Raw genomic sequence first — 22,937 nt, 5'->3', positions numbered from 1 at the left:
ACCTCTAAGTGTGACCTTGACCTTAGACCTAGGGACCTGGTTCTTGCGCGTGACACTCCTTCTCATGATGATGAACAATTGTGCCAAGTTTCATCAAAATCCCTCTATGCATGAAGAAGATATGCTCCGGACAAAGTCATTCTTGAATTTGACCTTTGACCTCTAAGTGTGACCTTGACCTTAGACCTAGGGACCTGGTTTTTGCGCATGACACTCCGTCTCATGATGGTGAACAACTGTGCCAAGTTTCATCAAAATCCCTTCATGCATGTAGAAGATATGCTCCGGACAAGGTCTGTGGACGCCGAAAGCCCGATCGCCCGCCAACCCGCCCGCCTGCCCGCCCGCCAGGGACGTTCCCATAATACGTCCCGTTTTTCAAACGGGCGTATAAAAATGAATATAAAGCATGTTGGTTATCTTTAGTAATACATATGTGACAGATATTAGTTGTTTATTTACTTTTTTATTGTATTTTTAATTAAAACTTTCTTTTATTATGACCAGAAATAAGAATTTATTGCTCTCTCTTTTCTTACTATGATTCTTAAAAAGTTTATTATTATATTATATCATATTTATTATTACTGAAGGCATTGTATTTATTTTTTATTTTATTTCAGTTAATTGTCATATATTTTCAGTATATTTCTTTTATTATTTTATCTAACCTAATTATCTAAAGTAAACTATTTCCAATATAACTCCTTCAAAACTCACAATGATTTTAAATACCAATTTTCAAAGTCTAAGATATCATAAAAAGCAAAAATGCCCCATATATTGAGGGGGACAAAATTACCAAAAGGGGGTCGAATTGACCAAAAGGGTGACGACTTGACCAAAATGGGGACGAGTTGACCAAATTTTATCATGAAGGGGACGAAATGACCAATTTTGGGGGACTAAATGACCAAATCGGGGACGAGTTGACCCGATACCATCAGCGCCACTTCTTTGAAATCAAGTCTTTTGAGTAAAATATCGAAATAGTTTGCTTATTCATACATATTAATCTACTCATTCACGCAATAGCCTAATTTTAGTGCAAAGCTGCAAACATAAAACACTATCTAACAATTTTATGCCCGATTTTTCAAATGTTACGGAGTTCAGGTCAGGCCCGGATCCAGGGCCGGGCCGAGGGGGAGGGCCCCCTGACCCCCCTTATATGAGGAGAGTACACCCATCAATAAATACACCAGAGGACAACATTTTATACCCGTATTTAAAAAAAAATCCAGGGGATGACCTCCTGATCCCCCTAGACTGGTGCCCCCCCCAATCAAAAATTTCTGGATCCGGCCCTGCAGGTGATAACTCTGAAGATGTCAGAGTTCTTATGATAACTTTTGTTACTGTCAGGGTGTTTCTTGAGCTATGTTAAGATATGTTTTAACTAATTTTATTATTTAGAAAGGGTTTTAATCATGTTCTAATGATGTTTATCCACAGCACAGTATTGTGGTTATATGATGTATGGAATGTGTGTTTTTGAGTTCCAATGATAACGTTTTAGTGTTATGTTTTTAATTCTTACTAGATGTTACTTTTAAAGGGACTGTGTACGCTCGTAATGATGATCTAGCTAACTATTCCTCATACAATATTTCCAACTAAACTCAAAATGCACTTCTATTCATCTTATAGCATTCTGGCAAAAGCAAAGGTCGTTTCTGGTGAAGGATTGATATAGATGGCAACAAATATCATACAATAACAATTTTAATTTAGAATCATTTCCTTCTTGTCATAGCATGGTCACGCATGGTTTAATTTTGCCACATGGCCTCAATGTTGTAATCGCGACTTTCTTTTCAGGATGAATATTTACAACATGAGCAACTGCTTCAGACGGTGTCAGGAATCTTTTGTGACAGTATTTACATCTGACTGTCGCATCCTGAAAAAAAGGACAATTATCTAAAGCTTTACCTAGCATATTAGCCTTTTCAACCTACCACATAACAACTCAACGTAAAGGTCATAATATGAATATGCATAACAAGACAAGCAATTGAATCGCATGAGATGACAACAGCAGTCATACATAGTAATGCAAATAAACCACTTCAGAAAAAAATCAGCATTTATATGTACCCTAAATTAAAGATTAAAGGATTTGATTTTGATTCAGTGATCAATCCAAACGGTATCCACCAAACCGTTGTTCATGAACATTGGCACATCCATTGATAGAACGAACAATACAATTTACTGCATTTGTTACCTATTCGTATTTTACTATATATATGTCATTATACTGCACATAGTTTTAAATTTTACAAAAGACTCATATTATACATTATATAACCACACTACTGTGCTGTGGATAAACATATTACAATAGAACATGATTAACACCCTTTGTAAATAATTAAATTAGCTAAAAAGTATCTTAACATAGCTCAAGAAACACCCTGGCAGTAATAAAAGTTATCATAAGAACTCTGTGACATCTTCAGAGTTATCACCTGAATTTCCGTAACATTTGAAAAGTCGGGCATAAAATTGTTAGATAGTGGTTTATGTTTGCAGCTTTGCACTAAAATTAGGCTAATGCGTGTGGTGAGGATGAAGAACGTGAATGAGTAGATTAATATGTATGAATAAGCAAACGATTTCAGTATTTTACTCAAAATGTCTTGATTTCAAAGAAGTGGCGCTGATTATTAGACTAGTTTTTTCTGACGCATAGCACAAAACATCAAGCAACCTTGATCATCAGACTTTAGTTTTACACCCCATTCTCTCTTTTTAAAGATTGATTTTTCAGTGTATGATAAATGTCTCTGCAACACACAGTCGTTAAATAGACATTAACGCTTGAAGTTAAAATGTATTTTCACCAAAAACACAGATAGTCAAAGCAAAAGACGAAGCATTCAGGCTAAAACTGCCCGTTTATATTTTGGAATTGCGAAGGAAATTCATAAGTCAGAACAGTTCTGAATGTTTCATTATTAATCCATGCACATGAGTTTGTACATACAAATATGCATTTACAATCCTGAATGGTTGAAATATTGTTTAAATCAACATGTATATGCATTATGCATTGACCGCCTAGTGGCAAAACTGTTCCACTACTCGCCAAAAAATTGTATGCCTATTCAAAGAAGTATAAAATACACTTATTTTTATAGCTCGTTGGCTAGTGTTTGGGCTTATAAGCTCCATACACTGTACTCATTGAATTAATAAATATAATTTTGTATTGTATTTCACTTGCGACTGTCAAACAGTATTTATTGGTCTATTTCACCAACGATGTCCTTGTCCCCGACAAGAAATAGAATCGATATGCGTGTTTCCGCTAACATACGAGAAAATATATATTTATTCCACTCAGTTTGACAGGACTTTTTGTTTTTCACTTTTTCTTTGTATTTTTAGCTCCACTATTCAGAGAATAGGTGTGCTATTCTACTCGCCCCTTCTGCTTTGGCTTTCTTAATTGGTTAAAGTTTTTTCGGCAATCTTTTGTTTTTCTGTCACATCTTTTTTATTATTAATTAGATCCTACTGTAACTTCACATAGACATTGTGCAGCATACAGACAAAGTTTATGAAGGGGATGTGTCCATTATACCCAAGGTCAAGGACACCCGAGGTGTTATACTTAGGATATTTTCAGGTTAAAGTTTTTTGGCTACCTTTGTTTTTCTGTCATATCTTTGTTATTATTGCTTATATCTGACTTTAACTTTAAATAAACATTGTGCAGCATACAAACAAAGTTTATGCAGGGACTGTGCCATTATACGCAAGGTTGAGGTCACCAAGGTGTTATACTTAGGTTATTTTCAGGTTAAAGGTTTTGGGCAAACTTCATTTTGTGAAACTCATACATCGCTATCATCAACATCTGCATGTGTGGAAACAATTCCCATAATCCTGATTTTTTTTTTGGACAGAATTATGCCTCTTCACAGAGGTAAACGACGCTCTGCTAACTTGAGGAAGAGTTCTTGCTGCCCGGCTGACTGAAGATAAGAAACCCTTAGCAAAAAGAACTGAAGTTATTTTTCAGTTTTATTCCAGTTATTTGAAATGAAGTTAAATTCAGGTTAAAAGCCAGTTAAAAACCTCTGACAATACTAACAAATCACAAATGTGTGACAATGCTGCAAATATGCAAATGAACCAGTTATTTTTCCGGTTTTCAGTCAAACTCCAGTTAAAAACCAGTTAAATAAGCCAAAATATGTTAATAAGATAGCCAGTTAAATGACATCATAAAAAACTGACATAAAACTGGTTAATTAAAAATGGCAGTATAAATCCAGTAAAATGACATCATCAAAAACTGGAAAATAACTGGTTTACACAGGCATACAGTTAAATGACAGTTAAATGACATCATCAAAAACTGGAAAATAACTGGTCTGTTGTGGCCCCTTGCACGTGCAAAATCATCATGTAGGACTGGACACTGTTAAAAAACTGAACGTATTTCGACCAGTAGCTGTTAATATTTTAACCATATTTCATTTTACACTTTTAACCAGACATCCGAAAGTCTTTGGTCTGACGGACACGACAGCAAAATTTTGACACGGTCCGTCGCTTTTAACCCAGATGCGGTCCGACTGATCGTATCCCGAGAACCGCAACATCTCGGACAAAATGGCGTCATTAAAAAGATACAGTGCTGAATCCAGAAAATTAATGAAAATACTCACCTGCCGAACGTACAGAAAGCAAAAAGTATGAAATGAAGAGGTTCTATCTTAATATGAATGATAAATGGCGAAGATTCGTGCCTGGCTTGTAAAACAGTGTGTTAAACTGGTAGTTAGTTTACGGAGGCTTTATTTGGTTCTGTATTACAAGTTCATTTTCGGTCCGGTGGATTGTTTTTCGGTCCAGCAGATTTTTAGACATTGCCGCACCGAATGTCCAGCCACTTTTCCCAACTTTCCGGAAGTCTGCTTTTAACATGTTTAACAATAAAGATCTCCAGAATTGTAGTATGTACAGTGAAATCAAATAATGTATGCTTTTGAAAATGCTGTTAGAAAATATGTAATATACAACAAGGCATAACCATACTCATGACATAGATATGACTTGAGTATTTACTGCTACATGTATGAAAATGTAGCATTTTTAGCTCGACTTTTCAAAGTTTTTGATATTAAATATCTCTGTTATTATTAAAGCTTTTGACTTGAAACTTGAAATAAATATTTACTATCAAAGTCTACACCAGGGGAAACAACCCCCATAACTCTGATTTAATTTTGACAGAGTTATGCCCCTTTTAACTTAGAATATTTTTGCTGAAGTTTTATATTATGTCCAATAGCTCTGTTACTTTCAAAGTTTTTGACTATTATGCCCCTTATACTGGCAAAACTCATATTCAGAGTCAAGCACTTAGAAAAGTCGAGCCTGCTGTCTTACTGACAGCTCTTGTTTTAACCTGGAACAACTGATACGGGGACTGGAAACCGGCATTTATCTTATCTGATGCTGTCGTCCGATCGAAGCGTATGCCGTAGGTTATTCTGCTATTACTCAAACACTTACGCCTTACAGTTTATTTCGTCCTTTCAGTGAAAGTCTGGGAAAGCATTTGCTGAATTTTTTGTTGAAAGCAAAAGTTCTGCCATGAAATTATTGCCTGCATCTGTTTTTAAATGGAAAATATCTACATTAATGTTACTTTTCGCCCTGTGAAAATGGCTAAATCTAGACTTGTCTTACCCAGAGAGAAAGATGTCGTTTTTTACATGATATTTGCCTTGTTGATTTAGAGGTATTTAGAATAAAAAAATTAGGACATATTTTAATAAAAATAGCAAGTCAAAACTGTAAACTGTTGTCTGAAAATATTTGTTTATGATATTGCTCTGTTCTTCACCATTTAAATGCGTGTTAAACCTAGATGATTTTCTGCAGTTTTATCTAAAAGTTCGGAATACTAAATGTAACTTTGTTGTCGGCCTTTTTTAAAAAAATATTGTTATTTTAATTTAAATACATTGTATTTTCACACATCAGTTTTAAGATTAAATTTATTAAACTAATTTTTGGAGTTTAAACAACAGTTTCGTTTGAAACATTCCCTACGTTCAAGAAGAATGTTTTGTTTCTGTATGTAGAAATCTGACATTATAAACAGTAATTGTTTATAATTATGGCTCTACAAGATTAAGAAGTGTCAGCTTTCTGTTATTTTCCATTTTTTTATTCAAATCCAACAAAAATCGGCCCTTTGATTTAGATTTGAAGTTACGTGGTAAAATATTTCTTCAGGGAAGTGAGCTCGAGTTAATTCATAATAATTAAGCATATCACCACATGCAGTCGCATGCTGTTTTTGCTTCAGAATCCCTTTAGATCAATCTCTGATCATCTAATTATCGCCACTTAACATGTGACTGGTAAACCCTTTGAACAATAAGTGTAACAGCTCCATGATTAACATGAGGTAATATGCTAATTATGCGCTAATCGATAGTGGCGAAAACAAAATATCGATCGCTAACGACTGGTCGATATTTACAGGTATTGACGACAGCATAGTACAGATAAATGTATTGATTTATACGGAGTTTCTACTCCCCGTATTAGACCTTCCTGTTTTAACTTTAAACTTTCTTAACAGATTAAATTTGTTGAAAGAAAGTCTCAATTAAAAGGTCTGAAATGGAGATTAACGTGCATTAACATTATTCTACTCGAGGATTGGAAAATTTGAAAGTCTAAACTGGTCTGAACTGCTGAACACAACTCAATATGTAAATTCCTGAACCCACCCACTTTCGCATACAAATGCTGATCATTTGGACAGGAAAAACAGAACACAGAAAAGTGACATGCATAAATACGCATTTACCCTTACCAAAATAATGTAGATTGGTGTTATCAAATAAATAAGTATGTTTTTTCATCCAATTTTCAATGAAATAAATACGATTTAAATGTAGCAACTCAATTTGGCAAACATTTGAAGAAAATGGCGTAACTGCGTAAAGGGGAAATAACTTTAATGCAACTAAATATAAGTCTACTTTCCAGATTTTATTACACGATGTGTGCGTAGTATTTAGGTAGCAGAGTACACTTATATGCGAAAATTTTGGGCACGGGCGGTCTTCCATGTAGCGAGTCGCAATAATGCACTTCCCTTATGAGCAGAATTAGGGTGGCCATTTTATAAATTGCGTGCATGTTTTGTGCTTTTAATTATAATGGCAAGATCAGGATTCTCATACAAGCAGTGCCGTAGCCAGACACAAATTTTAACCGAGGCAACCTAGGGGGATCCGGGGGCATGCCTCCCGGATTTTTTCCCCAGGACGTCTCTGGTGCAGTCTGAAGCACTCTCAAACTGTTTTATATCACAGTAAAATCGTCCCTTTAGCCCTATATTTCACAGAACGTTCATATTTTAAGAAAAAATATATTTATAACAAGGATAACTGGGGATTTATCCTATTCTAATATAGTCTCGGATACAATCATTTTTGTAATTGAAAGGCAGTAAAATCAGAAAACCAACAGTAAGACATACAACATGCTTTTTTAGCTCACCTGTCATAAAGTGACAAGGTGAGCTTTTGTGATCGCGTGGCGTCCGTCGTCCGTGCGTCCGTGGACGTCCGTTCGTTCGTCCGTCCGTAAACTTTTGCTTGTGACCACTCTAGATGTCACATTTTTCATGGGATCTTTATGAAAGTTGGTCAGAATGTTTATCTTGATGATATCTAGGTCAAGTTCGAAACTGGGTCATGTGCGGTCAAAAACTAGGTCAGTAGGTCTAAAAATAGAAAAACCTTGTGACCTGTCTAGAGGCCATACTTTTCAATAGATCTTCATGAAAATTGGTCAGAATGTTCACCTTGATGATATCTAGATCAATTTTGAAACTGGGTCACATGCCTTTAAAAACTAGATCTTTAGGTCAAATAATAGAAAAACCTCGTGACCTCTCTAGAGGCCATATTTTTCAATGGATCTTCATGAAAATTGGGTCATGTGGGGACAGGTGAGTGATTCAGGACCATCATGGTCCTCTTGTTAGTATACTAGTAGTTTATTAGTTTATAACCCGGGAGGGGGTAGGTACTGGAGGTACTGGAGGGGGACTGTTTCCATGTTGGTGTAAAGATAACTATGAAATGGTGGCCTCTGGTGCATTTTTTTGGTCTGAATTTTAAGGTATTGGAGGGGATTCCCCTTCAGTTTAGTGGTGGTCAGATGGTTCTCTTATTTTGAAATACAGATACGAAATGGTGGCCTATGGTGCATTGTTTGGTCTAAAATTTGAGGTACTGTAGGGGGATCTTCTCAGTTTAGGGGGTCAGGGCTCTCCCCCTGGAAAAAATGAATTACAAGTATGAAATGGTGGCCTCTAGTGCCTTTTTTGGTCTGAATTTTAAGGTATGGAAGGGGATTCACCCTCATTTTCAGGGGGCTTTTTCCCTGAAACATTTTGAAAATTCAGTATGAAATGGTGACCTCTGGTGCATTTTTGGATTTGAATTTGATAAATATAATACACAATTGGGTTCGACTTTGATGAGTAGCTCACTTCTCAGCCAACTTTGGGGAGGGGGCATGGACAAGTCTATCAATATGGATTTCCGCCTCACCTCGCCTCAATGATGTCATGAGGCAGATATATTATGTTATATTCTCATGATATTAATATACTTCTCTGAACTTTTATAACTGAAATTTTCATCAGTGTGAAAGGCCTACTTTTTACTCTTTTTTTGTTTTTGCCTCTCAAATTTTAACCGAGGCAACTGCCTCGGTTTGCCTCAGTGTGGCTACGGCGCTGACAAGAATAAAGAAAGTTATCAAAACGAAAGGTTTACACCATCCATGAAAAAAAGCATGCCAAAATCATCAGTTTTGCACTTTTTGAACAGCCTGCAATGATCCCGCTGCAAGAACAATGCCCAATTTTATTGCATTTCTCAATTTAGCAGTCCTTACTGAACGTCAGGACATAAACGGAATGGGGACCCGTCCAGCTCTTTTTTTCACAAAATAGCGAAAACGTTCCTGAGTACCAATCAACAAGCACAGAACCCTTCCGTGATTTGATTTTTTCCGCGAAAAGGTGTCCCATTGATCATACAAAGCTACCAGCAGTTAGTTTTCCAACTGACGTCAGAATTTACATGTGTCAGCTGTATAAATTTTCTAAAGAATTAATAATCATTATCTCTCACCTTAATTTACAGACATCCAAAGTCACGAAGTTCTATTAATAACAAATATTGACGGGGGCCAAAATTCGAAGTGTACCCTGCTACCTTAAGATTTTTCAGTTAATGAACAAAAGAGGGTTTACTAGTTCAGAACTTTTATATGTCTTTCGCAAATTAAACCAAATGAAAATGTTTTCAATAGCATGAAAAGCAGTCTGTATGAGAGAGTCTAAACTTTCCCACCCCTAATGCGCAAATTTAGCCAAAATTTACAAATTGTCACTACGAGACAAAGAACGTACAATACATCCGTTTTTACCATTTTCTGACATGATTTAACGTATTTTGTCATTAGGAATGATTTAAGGGCAATTCTGCACCATTTTGCGAAAATAAAATGTCCCCACCCACTATTTTCCTATTTCATGGGGTCCCCACCGTCCGAACATCCCTCTGATCGACGAAATGCATTGCTGGTGGGCCAAAGATGCACTGTGTGGGTTAATAACGATAAAAATGATGTTTTTACTGTACCAGAACCTTGTTACTGGAGCTAGAATCTAAAATAATCGTATGCGTGTATATTGACATTTATGCTTTTATGTGTCCTCACCGTAACATTTTTGAGCTGCTGTGCCGTCAGGTAGCGTTTTAAGTCCCCAGAATGTTTAGAATATCGAAGAAGAGGTTCTAAACTATTTGAAACCGCACAAATTTAAGAGTTCTTTCAAAATTTAATTTTAGCAGACTTTCCTTAGGTAGCAGGGTACACTTAGATGCGAAAATTTTGGGCACGGACGGTCTTACTTGTAGCGAGTTGCAATATTGCACTTCCCTTATGAGCAGAATTAGGGTGGCCATTTTATAAATTGCGTGCATGTTTTGTGCTTTTAATCAATGGCAAGATCAGGATTCTTATACAAGAATAAAGAAAGTTATCAAAACGAAAGGTTTACACCATCCATGAAAAACAGCATGCCAAAATCATCAGTTTTGCACTTTTTGAACAGCCTGCAATGATCCCGCTGCAAGAACAATGCCCAATTTTATTGCATTTCTCAATTTAATAGCCCTTACTGAACGTCAGGACATAAACGGAATGGAGGCCCATCCAGCTCGGTTTTTCACAAAATAGTGAGAATGTTCCTGAGTATCAATCAACAAGCACAGAACCCTTCCGTGATTTGATTTTTCCGCGAAAAGGTGTCCCATTGATCATACAAAGCTACCAGCAGTTAGTTCCAACTGACATTAGAATTTTACATGTATCAGCTGTATAAATTTTCTAAAGAATTAATAATCATTATCTCTCACCTTAATTTACAGACATCCAAAATCACGAAGTTCTATTTATAACAAATATTGAAATTTCGAAGTGTACCCTGCTACCTTATTATTATTAAAAGGGTACGCCTAAAGTGCGCAATGGAGGTAAAGTGCGCAATGGAATCACTTTTTTTTAGTAACGATATAATATCTATCTTAAGAATATGTCATTGGAATAGTAATTAAATGATATAAAGGAAACACAAACATCAGATATCTTTTATATTTTTACGTTTTATTTTTTTTTTTAGATTTCTTTTAAGTTTAAACCTATCTAAATTTTGTTGGAAACATATATACTAACACGTTAATTTAATACATTTGAAACTAATTATTACACGACTATAAATAATCGTAATATGACGTAAAATAATTATTGTATTTAAAAAAAAAATGGGATGTATTTACATTTTCTTTTATAAAATTATTCTTAGGAATAAGCCTTCATTGTTATTTCTATCTTGAATTGAATCGCATATTAACTCAAGTTTAATTTCGATATAGTCTACAAATTCAGTGTTATGCTAAAAGTTATAAAAGCAGTTTAATATAAAATTTCTCTTAAACATAAATAACAAAAGAAGATATAAATCATGTTAGAAATATACAAACAAAAATATATAAATTATGTTAAAAATATACAAAGACGTAAATATTAAATATAATACATTTGAAACTAATTATTACAACACAGTTATAAAACAGTTTAATATCAAATTTCTCTAATAACATATTTAAAAGAAACAATGCGGTGAAAACATATAAACACATGTAGATTTTAATGGCTATGGAGTGCTCAAGTTTCGAGTTAAAAAAAAAGTAAATAAAAAGTGAATTTCGAGTTAAATAAGTGAGTTTCGAGTAAGACAGAAAAGGAGTGTTTCATTTTTGCATTTATCAAATCATAGCCAATATAGGTCTGTGCTGGGACTAGTATTTCCAGAATGAATTACAGTTGTGCTATTTATCAGTTATAAGTCTTATCTTTGTATCTTATTATGCCCCCTTCGAAGAAGGAGGGGTATATTGTTTTGCAGATGTCAGTCGGTCCGTCGGTCGGTATGTAGACCAATCCGTTTCCGAACACATGGGCCTAGGATCATGAAAGTTGATATGTTGGTTGGTCATAACCAGCAGATGACCCCTATTGATTTTGAGATGAGAAGGTCAAAGGTCAAGGTCACAGTGACCCAGAACAGTTAAACGGTTTCCGGATGATAACTCCAGAACGCTTGGGCCTAGGATCATGAAAGTTGACAGAATGGTTGGTTATGAGCAGTAAATGACCCAGATAGATTTTGAGATCTGTAGGTCAAAGGTCAAGGACACAGTGACACAGAACAGTTAAACAGTTCACGGATGATAACTCGAGAACGCTTCGGTCTAGAATCATGAAAGTTGATAGGGAGGTTGGTCATGATTAGCAGATGACCTCTATTGATTTTGAGGTCGGTAGGTCAAAGGTCATGGTCACAGTGACCAGGAACATTTTAACGGTTTCCGGATGATAACTCAAGAACGCTTAGGCCTAGGATCACGAAAGTTGATAGGGAAGTTGGTCATGACCAGTACATGACCCCTATTGATACTGAGGTCAGTAGGCCAAAGGTCAAAGACACAGTGACCCGGAACAGTAAAACCATTTCCGGACGATAACTTGAGAATGCATGGGCCTAGGATCACAAAACTTAATAGGGAGGTTGATCATGACAGCAGATGACCCCTATTGATTTTGAGGTCAGTAGGTCAAAGGTCAATGTCACAGTGACCAAGAACAGTTAAAATGTGTCCGGACGATAACTTGAGAATGCTTGGGCCTAGGATCACAAAACTTAATAGGGAGGTTGATCATGACAGTAGATGACCCCTATTGATTTTGTGGTCAGTAGGTCAAAGGTCAAGGTCACAGTGACCAAGAACAGTTAAAATGTGTCCGGATGATAACTTGAGAATGCTTGGGCCTAGGATCACAAAACTTAATAGGGAGGTTGATCATGACAGTAGATGACCCCTATTGATTTTGTGGTCAGTAGGTCAAAGGTCAAGGTCACAGTGACCAAGAACAGTTAAAATGTGTCCGGATGATAACTTGAGAATGCTTGGGCCTAGGATCACAAAACTTAATATGGAGGTTTATCATGACCAGCGGATGACCCCTATTGATTTTGAGGTCAAAGGTCAAGGTCACTTTGACCAAGAACAGTAGAACTTTTGTTCACAATGATCAAATAATTTCTGTTCCTTGTGCAATTACTGAATGTATCAAGGGGGCATTTCGTGTTCTACGAGCTCTTGTTTAGCATGGATTTACTAATTGATGCCGCTTAAACAGCACGGATGTGATTATTGAGTAAATTGTTATAAAATCTGTACACCACAAAATCCTTCTTTCTGAAAATGTGCACATATCCCTTAAATCTAACTCTAATGACTTGATAATTTATGAGATTACAAATGTGCTCATCATGTATTGTGACCTTTGGCTGACTTCAACGGCCATGTTATGTTTATTATTTAACAGAATCCCTAATAATGACTTAGGGGAGTAAAGTAACAAAGTTAGTAGAGCGGGTGTGGGTAATCCCGAACAGGGGGGTAATTCCGAACACATTTTTCCAATGACATTTTCGTATTCTTGAAAGGCACCAATCTAATCCACGGCGTCACATACATGATAACAACGAATTCCATATCATATTGCAATGAATGCAAAGTTTTGTCGCGCACCTTTTCAAAATAACAGACTAGAATTTATACGACAGCTTGCATGCATGTCGTTCTTACCTGTTTTCGTATTTTGATGTAAGTAGTATGTAAGGATCTAAAAGTATTGGTTTTTACCGCTGACAATGTTTTGATGGAATTGTTACATCACAAGTGTCCCGTGGGAAGGGAGTTAACTGCATTTCTCATTATGGAAAACGTTGAATGATCAAAGAAGCCGTTCGGAATTAGACACACTTGTTAATTAATGTGAGGCTAATTCCAAACAATCAATGTATGAGGAACAGTTTATCCAAAATAAGTATATATAAAGACTTGTACTATATTTGAAGCAAATAACTAGAGCTAGATTATAAATAAATAAATAAGTTGATAAATAAATATATATATAAAAAAAAGATACAGTAACAAATAAATAAATCTACTACTTTGTAAAATGAGTTCAACTTCCTTTCATTCATATTGGCTTGTTTTAAACATGTGCAATATGATCCGACTCTGGTAGAGGAGGTGGCGACTCATGTAGCAATAGCATGAGCTTGTCAAGAGTTGCAAGCAAATTTTGGGTGCCAAGACCACCCTGCACGACAAGGTCCACGTTACTGCTATGCATGTGAAAAAACCCTACATGCACCAATTGTGGATGCAGATTTCACCTTAAATGTGTGGCAGATGAATTATTGGGCTATACAGACGAACTTCCGTTTGAATGCAAATACTGTTAATTTAAACACAGATTCTAAGACATTTTTAACACTGCACACTCCATCATGTATAAGGGTGTTAATACCATATTAAATGTTTCGGACATTAATCATGTAGAAAGTTGTCACAGATGTTGTGCTGTGCTTCTGCAAATTTAGGTTTAGATACAGATGCTCTGTAAATTCCAGTTATATGTTTTGTTTTATAAAGTTTCTTTGTTAAAAATGCAAGTAATACCGTAAAGAATGTATTTGTTTATCATTGTAAACAAACAAACATTCTGTTTTTAAGAAGTTGGAACTGTTCGGAATTAGCCCCCCTGTTGTTCGGAATTACCCCCTCTGTTCGGAAATACACGTCCAATAGGAAATATCTTCAATACACTATACTGACAATATCTGTATACTTATATAGTTCGGAATTATACACGCTAAATCAGCTGGAATCACTCTATAAACAAGTTGTTTTTAAATGGCAATATAAGTGTGTATTTTCGAACATTCAACATTATTGCTTAACTGTTCGGAAATACCCACACCATTAGCTTTTTAAAGACATCATATTTTAGGAAGATATAAATGCATATTTTATTATTTTTCAAAGAACACCGAAATGGGGTAAGTTGTAACATGCATGTAACTGATGTACATAACCTTAGGACGGCCAGCACATATTTATGCTATTTCGCCAGGCATATGTATGTTTTTGACAACATAGAAAATGACGTCACTCGACCTTCAGCTATTTCCGGAAGTAAATAAAATGAAAGTAGAAATGCTAAACTTGAAAACGAAAACCGCATTTTGATTCGTAGATAGTCAGGGGTCACGCGCAGGGGTCACCCGGTCTAAATGTATGCGCGTGGAGTTCTTTTTTTTTTTTTTTTTTTTTTTTTTTTTGCTATTGGAGAGCCAATTTTCAGCATTTTATTATGAATTGAAATTACCTGGGCTTTAGTACAGCATGTCAGCTTTTAATCTATGAAAAAATATTTGAGCTCTGGATAAACACAAATCCCACAGGGGTCCGTAACGGACCAAGGGTATATTGATAATTTTGGAACTTCATCAAATCGCTCAAAATGTCATTTTTGATGTTGTCTGAGAGTGTCAGTGTATGCCTCAGATGTAAAATATAACCGTATTTTGAGAGCTGCAGACCTAGACATTTCAGAAATATTTTCAAAATAAGTTTCGTGTAATAAATGTTGTTTCTACGGAAGCGTGAAAGGGCCATCAGACGCTAATACGTTTTAGTACGTTAAGGCTGCGGAAAGGATATAGCTGCTAGTAATACCCGGAAAGGGAGTTAAGCAGAATCAATAGATAGATTGATAGATAGATTTAAGGTACAACTAACTTACATCCTGCCCAAATATAACACGCTTGCCTGATACAAACGGTTATTAATAAAACCCGGCCCGGCCCGGCCCAAACCACGGAAATAGCCGATTCCGATTGTACGGAAACCACCGGAACTTACGGACAGAATGCTAATATAATTACGATGTGATACGTCACTATAGGCATTATGTTTTTTATTTCATTATTACAAATAGAAGCAAAGTTTATATTGGATACGTAGTTGATGAAGTATTGCATTGCATAAGCAGACAAAAAACAAAATTTGAATAACCATAAGAAGTAATACGTTCGCGTCGATGTTCATTTGTGTACCGGACAGACACGAGATAGCAGTTTGCAGGATACTTTCAACAGAACTGGACAGGCTAGTTAAATGTACGTCGTTATTTCACACCTAACGATGTGACACTAGGTTGTGTAGTAAGGCGAAGGGGTCTATACCGTGCACTGGAAGTATTTATAAAATTTGGTTGCCCGACCAAGATAGCGTTTTAGCATATTAAGTATTAATTTAATGAAAATATCTTGTCTTAGGGAACATATGAATATAAACACTCTGCATTGATAAGTACACATTTTGCGAAAATTAACTAGAAATGTAAGTTTATGAAACTATTATTATACTCCTTCTGCCTATCTCGATTGCGCAACCAAGATAGATCGAAAATAGATGAACTACGAAGCTATGCGCTGTTTTCATACTTGTCATAATTTGTTTCAGGTTGTTGAAGTATTCAAATTTGAATATAAAACTAAATAAACTAATAAATTATATCAAAATCTAAAAACATAGTCCGGGGGCCTCCGTGGCCGAGTGGTTAAGGTCGCTGACTTCAAATCACTTGCCCCTCATCGATGTGGGTTCGAGCCTCACTTGGGGCGTTGAATTCTTCATGTGAGGAAGCCATCCAGCTGGCTTACGGAAGGTCGGTGGTTCTACCCAGGTGCCCGCTCGTGATGAAATAATGCACGGAGGGGCGCCTGGGGTCTTCCTCCATAAAAAATATCAAAGTAAACATTTGCAGAAGAGGTATAGCTCTATTTTATAGGTCCTTGTTCCTGAAATACAAGAAAACTGAAAAAAAATATCATAAAATGTTGCTCAAATGATAAATTATATGATTTAGCTTTAAACAAAACCGGGTGATTTTGTATGGAGATGATACCTAGAGTTACAGTTAGTTGTAGAAATGAATGAACTGGAGAGTATAAAATATGGAAGATCGGTCGCAAAGTTTCGAACCCGGACCCCCCCCCCCCCCACACACACACACACACACCGAAACATGTCCGCTCAGTCTGTTTAAATCAAAACAATAAAAAACGGTAAATATCTAATAGTATAAATGGGAGGGTAGTGATAAGCAATGAACTTTCATGTTTTAACAATTTACTGCTAACTTTATTTTTGTTTAGATTATTTAATTTTTTATTTCTCTTTCTTTTATATTTGAAATAATACTAGCATATCTTTTTAACACAGAATTAAAAAAAAAACCGGTCCGGTCGGACTACGAACTATGCTTTTGCTATATGCTTATACAACTATTCACACAATGTTATTTTTTTTGTTTTTAAAATGAATATTTTAAAGCATGGATTACAAATGTGTGCAATTCAGATGTTAAATTATTATACCCCACACAATGTCCAGAGCACTTTTCCCATTAGTTTAACTTGAATAATATATCATAAGCGTTTTTATATCTCGTGCGCAAAATCGTTATTTTCAATTTCTGCGCATGTGATATTATACAATAATTGCCTTTTGTTGAGGTCGATATGAGCCGCGCCATGAGAAAACCAACATCCGCCCAGTCTGGTCAGGATCCATGCTGTTTGCTAACGGTTTCTCTAATTGCAATAGGGAGCGGTGGTCTAGTGGATAAGGTGTTGGCCGCTCAGTCCAGAGGTCGTGGGTTCGAGCCCCACTGGGGTCACGACCATGACTTTTCATATGACACCAGTACTGGTTTTTCCAGGAAGCGGACTCGAGAGTGGTTACAATAAGCTTGAAGCTTTCATCACAATCGAGCTAAAACAAATTTGTATAAACTAAAAACTAATCGCAATACGCAATGTTGGTTTTCTCATGGCTTGGCTCATATGTGGATTTATCGGCCTGATAAAAGCAATATCAACGTCGAGCGAATTTATCGACTTGATATCGCTTTAACAGGTCAATAAATCCGCATATTGACCACACATAAAAACGACAATTGTTTTATTATCAAATCTAGCCTACTCATAAGTATAAACATTAGATACAAATGTCTGCAGCCTTAGGTCATCTTCCGTGGTTAATTGTATACGACGTCGCATTGTTTTAACGTAATAACGCGTGGACGTCACAGCTGGAGGTCAATATGTGTGTTTGGCTCCGCCTTCGAGAAAATACGATTTTTTTATCGTTGAACATGTGACTACATCTAGAACAATGGAAAGGACTATAAATATAGATTTAATGATAAAAACAATAATTTCATATCACATGCGCAACAACGCTATTTTGTTTTTCTGCGCATGTGATTTTACATTTTCATGTCTCCCTATGAGAGATCGATACTTTCGTACTGATTAAAAGACGATGCGCTTATTTATACATAGGATTAAATTACTTTATCTTGTGTTCATACATGTGTGAACCCGGCCTATTTTTCATTTCTGCTTTTGAATGATTTGTTCTACATGCAACATTTTGAAAACAATTTTTCATCAAATATCAAACTGAAACTATCACCATCAGATTGGAAATTAACTAACTACTAACTACTAGGAAAATGAGTGCTCTCGTTATATGTTCCGTAGTTATCGCCGCTTTTCGAATGTTACTGCTGCTGATTTTGTTGAAATATGCCCATAAATACAGCGTTATGTAACCTCAAGACTATAGATACCTATCAAAAAGTAATGATTTTATACAGCAAAGTCGCGACAATTTCTAAGTGCTTACTAGTAAAGCCTCCTTAATTCTGTCTTCATTATTTGGTAAGTAATAACTTTTTTAATGTTAAATAAATCATTTCATTATTTTTTCGGTATAATAAAATAAATAATGTATTCCTGAGAGAGTGATCCCTCAAAATAACTCTATCCGTGACTAATATTTTTCAGTGCGACAATTGTAAGTTACTTTAGAGAAAGAATTTAGTATTTAAAATGTAAATGTATAAGAAAATGTTGACGAAAATGGGCTTAAAATCCTAAAAGGCCACAACAGGAAATATTTTAAGTTGGTCGGGACTTTGATATGCACAATCAAAATTTTCCTAGCACCACAGCATAAAAATGAACCCGCTGAAAGTCATTTTATAATTTTATTTCATTCAAAAACATTTCAGGAACATTTTCAGAAAATAAAAGACACATACTAAGTGGCGAACGATCAGTAAAATGTTTAATAAGAAGTACTATATTGTTTTTCATTACACCGCTTTTGTGTGTAACATGTATTCAGGGATACACGCGTAACAATAAAGATCGGAAAGAAATCGAAAATGGTTAACAAAATAAGAATATAATTAAATGAAATTTATGTTGTTGTAAACTTTTTTGTGGTGATTAACTTATTTTTCCCTTAGATACAAGCATTTGTATGTTAAAACTGAGTGTGCAATAGCTGCGCGTGAAAATAGGGTAGGAGAAAATTAAGACAATACCGCGAAAACTAAGGAGATCCCTGTTTATTTTTCGCTCATTAATTGAATTTTTTTTTATCATAATTGTATTTGTGAAAAAAGAACACACTACTTAGTCATTCCATTTGAAAACATATAGGTTTCAATGGGCCTGTTATACCAAATGAAACATAATTACTTTTTGGATATAATTGAAACCCAAAAAATAAATTAATCTCCGTAAAACAGAAACGTCACAACTATATATATTTAGGGTTGAGCTAAAATGTGATTTCTCGACGCGATTTGCATAAGGAGTACGAATTTTTTCCTTTTCAATACAATGTAATATCGGGTGAAGATCAACTTTTACTATTATTTAAACAAGTTATGAAGGATGCAACTTGTTTTTGGAAAATCCCGCTCATTACACTTTCTTTACCGTAAAGTTGAAAAAAAAATTGTAAGGTTAAAACTTTTCTGAGATGCTTTATGGATTTGGCCACACATGGGCAGTTTAACAAACCAATTATAGCTGAAGAATTACACTCAGATCTTTCGTAAAAAACTGCAAACTATCGTACAATTACTCGGTATATACAAAAGACGAGCAACAGTTTTATTTGCATAATTACAATAGGTTTGGTTCTACCAATGAAAAACTCACAAAACGTAAGGTCTCAGAATGCGACAGCATTAAAGCTGTTCAATATAGATCCAAGTACAGTTCACTTCCGGTGTGGTCACGTAACCACAGTAAAGTAAGCAGTGTTAGAGTAAATCGTTTGCAGTACATTGGTGATATTGATAAATTTACAAAAAAAAATCTTAATGAAGAAATTTGTGAGATTTGAAGAAACAACATCCGTTCAAAGTTTTATTTTGCTTTTTCGAGACTTATTTGTAAATTATGATTAGCGGGCTCAAACGATTCTTCATTTGTTCTGTATCAAAAATGCCGAGCACTAGCAAACTGACTGAAAAGGGATTCTGTATACAATTATATATCAAATCAACTAAATAAATTGCAAAGTTTTGCAAGATATGTCTAACCATTGAAGTGTAATTTTGAAGTATCTAAATGCATAATCTGAAAGTGCAGAGCATTGGTAAATATCCAAACGAACCTTAACAAGTTTTTACTTGGTCTTTTTTCACGAAACAGTGTGAATCGTTCTGTATATTTAGTGCAGTTAAATGGTAATTTTGTTCCCATTTAAAAGATTTCTTTTTCGCGTCGAGTTTTGGTTCACCAACTAATGTGAAATACACTCGATGACTGCTTCCTGGAAAGTAACCAGTACTCGCACCGAAAGAAGGGACTGTTGGAGTCACGGTCAAAATCCGCTGACAGGATTCGACCCGCGACCTCCGAGACATCTGTACAAAAATGAAAAAATGTAAAATTTGTATCTCGATTCTACTCTATATAGTTTTGAACTAATTTGAATATAACTTAAGTAAGTCAGTTTATTCAGAGATTACTTGCAAACTTAAAAAAAAATAAAAAAAAAAAAAAAAAAAAACATTATAGCAACCTGCCGAATATGAAATCGATTATCGAAAGTGCAAAGGCTATGCCACAAACTGCAATGTACCACAATATATTCAATTTGTGACTTTCATCGTACGTCAATCCAGTCGACTAAGTTCAAGAGATACTCAGAATACTGCGTGAACAAACCTATCTCAGTATTTGTTTCTATATATTTGTACATGAATATTTTAAAAATATGGGATACCGTGTGTAAAACTTTTCAATATTCAACGCTGCATTCTTCGTGCGTAATCGGTGTCCCGACCTATCCTATTTTTTTACATGACCCTAAATGTTTTATGGTCTTTGAGATTTTTTAAAAACCTTTTAATAAAAAGTTTTTAAAAACTGCTCATTCTATTCTTTAAAAATTGTCAGTGATATTAGAAATTATTCGTATTCATTTTTTTGACATAAAAATAATTTCCGTAAAGTTCCATTGAACAAAAAAGTATAAAAAATCCTGCCTTTTTACTACCTATTTTTTTAGGCATGTTACCGGACACAATGAATTATTTAGGCTTTGGGAATGCACAGGTGAAACAAAAACTCTGAGGCCCGAGAGGAATTCCTTTCTTCGAAATATAACAACTTTTTAGACAAAACGTGATTATAAAATAGTATATAATGATAACGATACAAAATATCGGGAACTAATTAGAAGGCTCGTCAAAACAACGCTATGTATAACGACTTCCTGTATTTAAGTTGATATCGACACGATATCATTCGTAATTATATTAGCCTTCCGTCCGTAAGTTTACGGTGGTTTCCGTGCAATCAGAATCGGCTATTTCCGTGGTTTGGACCGGGCCGGGCCGGGCCGGACCGGGTTTTATTAATAACCGATACAAACTGGTCACTGGGAATGGTGTTTGATGTTTTGTTTTCATTTCATAATAGAGGCATGGCTCATTAATGACCAATTCATAAAAATCTGACATTCGAGACCAAAAAGGTGTGATACCAAAAACATCTTGTCATTTCGTTCATTAACTAACTATGGCCAGACAATAGTTATTTCAAGTAGCCTTTATCGTCAGAATCGAACATTAATCTGAACATTGTGCTACTAGTGGCAGTGCAGTTTTGGCATGGATATTAGCAGGACAGAACAGAATAAAGAATTTGTTTAGATTTAAGCATTACAGTTTTTCATCTATACGAATCAGCAGATAGATACAATGCAAATAAATGACAGAATGAGGATGTAATAATGTCTTATTAGTGCTATAAAACAGTTCAGTTGTATCAGCTTGAACATGCTTCGCGTATAATATGACGGTATATACTGCTGTCTCAAAAGTATGCGTCACAAACCAGCACAATATAATAGGAAGTGTCTAGCAGTCCGGTTACCGGACGGCTAGCAAATTCTCAGGGGATTTTCTAGCCGTCCGGTAATAGATTTCCTAATGAATAAGTAATGATTTTAATGTTATTAACTTAAGATATCGGTACTTATCTGCAAACAAAATTGCGTGTGAATGTGATTAACAATAAATCAGCCAATAAAACGAAAGTTTACCGAAATCAATTAATGGCGAGATCGCCGTGATGACAATCATTAAAATCTGTTCATGTGGCGGCTTTTATGGCATCGGAATTCTTAAATTTTAACAACTTCTCACTGGATTTTCAATATTAAAACATTTTTGAAAAACTTTTAATTTTCATGTTTTAGACTTAGAACGCAGGCTAGGTCTCCGGTTATCGGACGGCTAGACACTGGCCTTCCAATCCTGACGTCGGGGGTTCGATCCCCGGCAGCTACTCGGGAATTTTCAGAAGCGCTTTTCAGTGTTTCCCACCCAACTAGAGGTGTACTGGTCAGGAACCCAGGTAATCCTTGCGTGTATCTGTGCAATACACTGGGCACGTTAAACATGGTGCACAATCACGCGACTTGTGACGTTTCAACTGGGTTATCACGCCAAGCAGAATTCGTAAACAAAACTGTTTTTGAAGGTAACGTTTTTAAAGATATATTTTTGTAAAAGGACACCTAGCTGGTGCAAGTCCTTATATCAATGCGTACCTCCGGTGATATAACATTTGTCCGAGTCTGTTTAGTTTCTCTGGTAACATGGACAAACCGCAATGCTTCGACAGCAAGCGTATTTTCAAATGGCTTGAAAATTAAACCCAAGCGACTGTTCCTTGATAAACGACCAATTTGTTGTCACCGCTGCGTTCTGATTGATATCTAAGATCATTTTGGTAGGATTTGTGCTAAAAAAATGGCGTATCTAACTCGAAAATTGTCCGTTCTAATGTCCAAAAGCCCTCACAGAAAGCACTATTTTAAATCGCGAATTTCTCGTTCCTCTCGTTGAATGCAATGCCGCAATTAACGCAGGTTACGTTTTTCCCCCACCAACGCAATATTTTTTAAAGTTTACTGCACGTGGATTGTGATATTTTCAAGAAAATGTGGATAACTCAAAAACATGCTTTCACGCCTAACTGGCTGTCTTTAGACCAATGCTTT

General features: G+C 35.6%; 1 protein-coding gene across 5 annotated transcripts in view; it reads right to left on the bottom strand.

Annotated features, from left to right (window-relative positions):
• LOC123554809 (uncharacterized) overlaps positions 1 to 22,937 on the bottom strand; it is a 225,118-nt gene that overhangs the window by 172,767 nt on the left and 29,414 nt on the right. The window contains exon 1 of one of the 5 annotated variants that reach the window (XM_053547718.1): positions 6,854 to 6,977. The exons of the other annotated variants lie outside the window; for them this stretch is intronic. The gene's annotated coding sequence lies outside the window, so the exon portion shown is untranslated. Of the gene's footprint in view, positions 1 to 6,853; positions 6,978 to 22,937 lie in introns of those variants that run through there. 5 annotated transcript variants of the gene reach the window in all.

Source organism: Mercenaria mercenaria, chromosome 7, assembly GCF_021730395.1.
Source record: "Mercenaria mercenaria strain notata chromosome 7, MADL_Memer_1, whole genome shotgun sequence".
NCBI lineage: Eukaryota > Metazoa > Mollusca > Bivalvia > Venerida > Veneridae > Mercenaria > Mercenaria mercenaria.
Note: the sequence above shows the minus strand (reverse complement) of the source record. Positions and strands in the feature narration are given on the sequence as shown.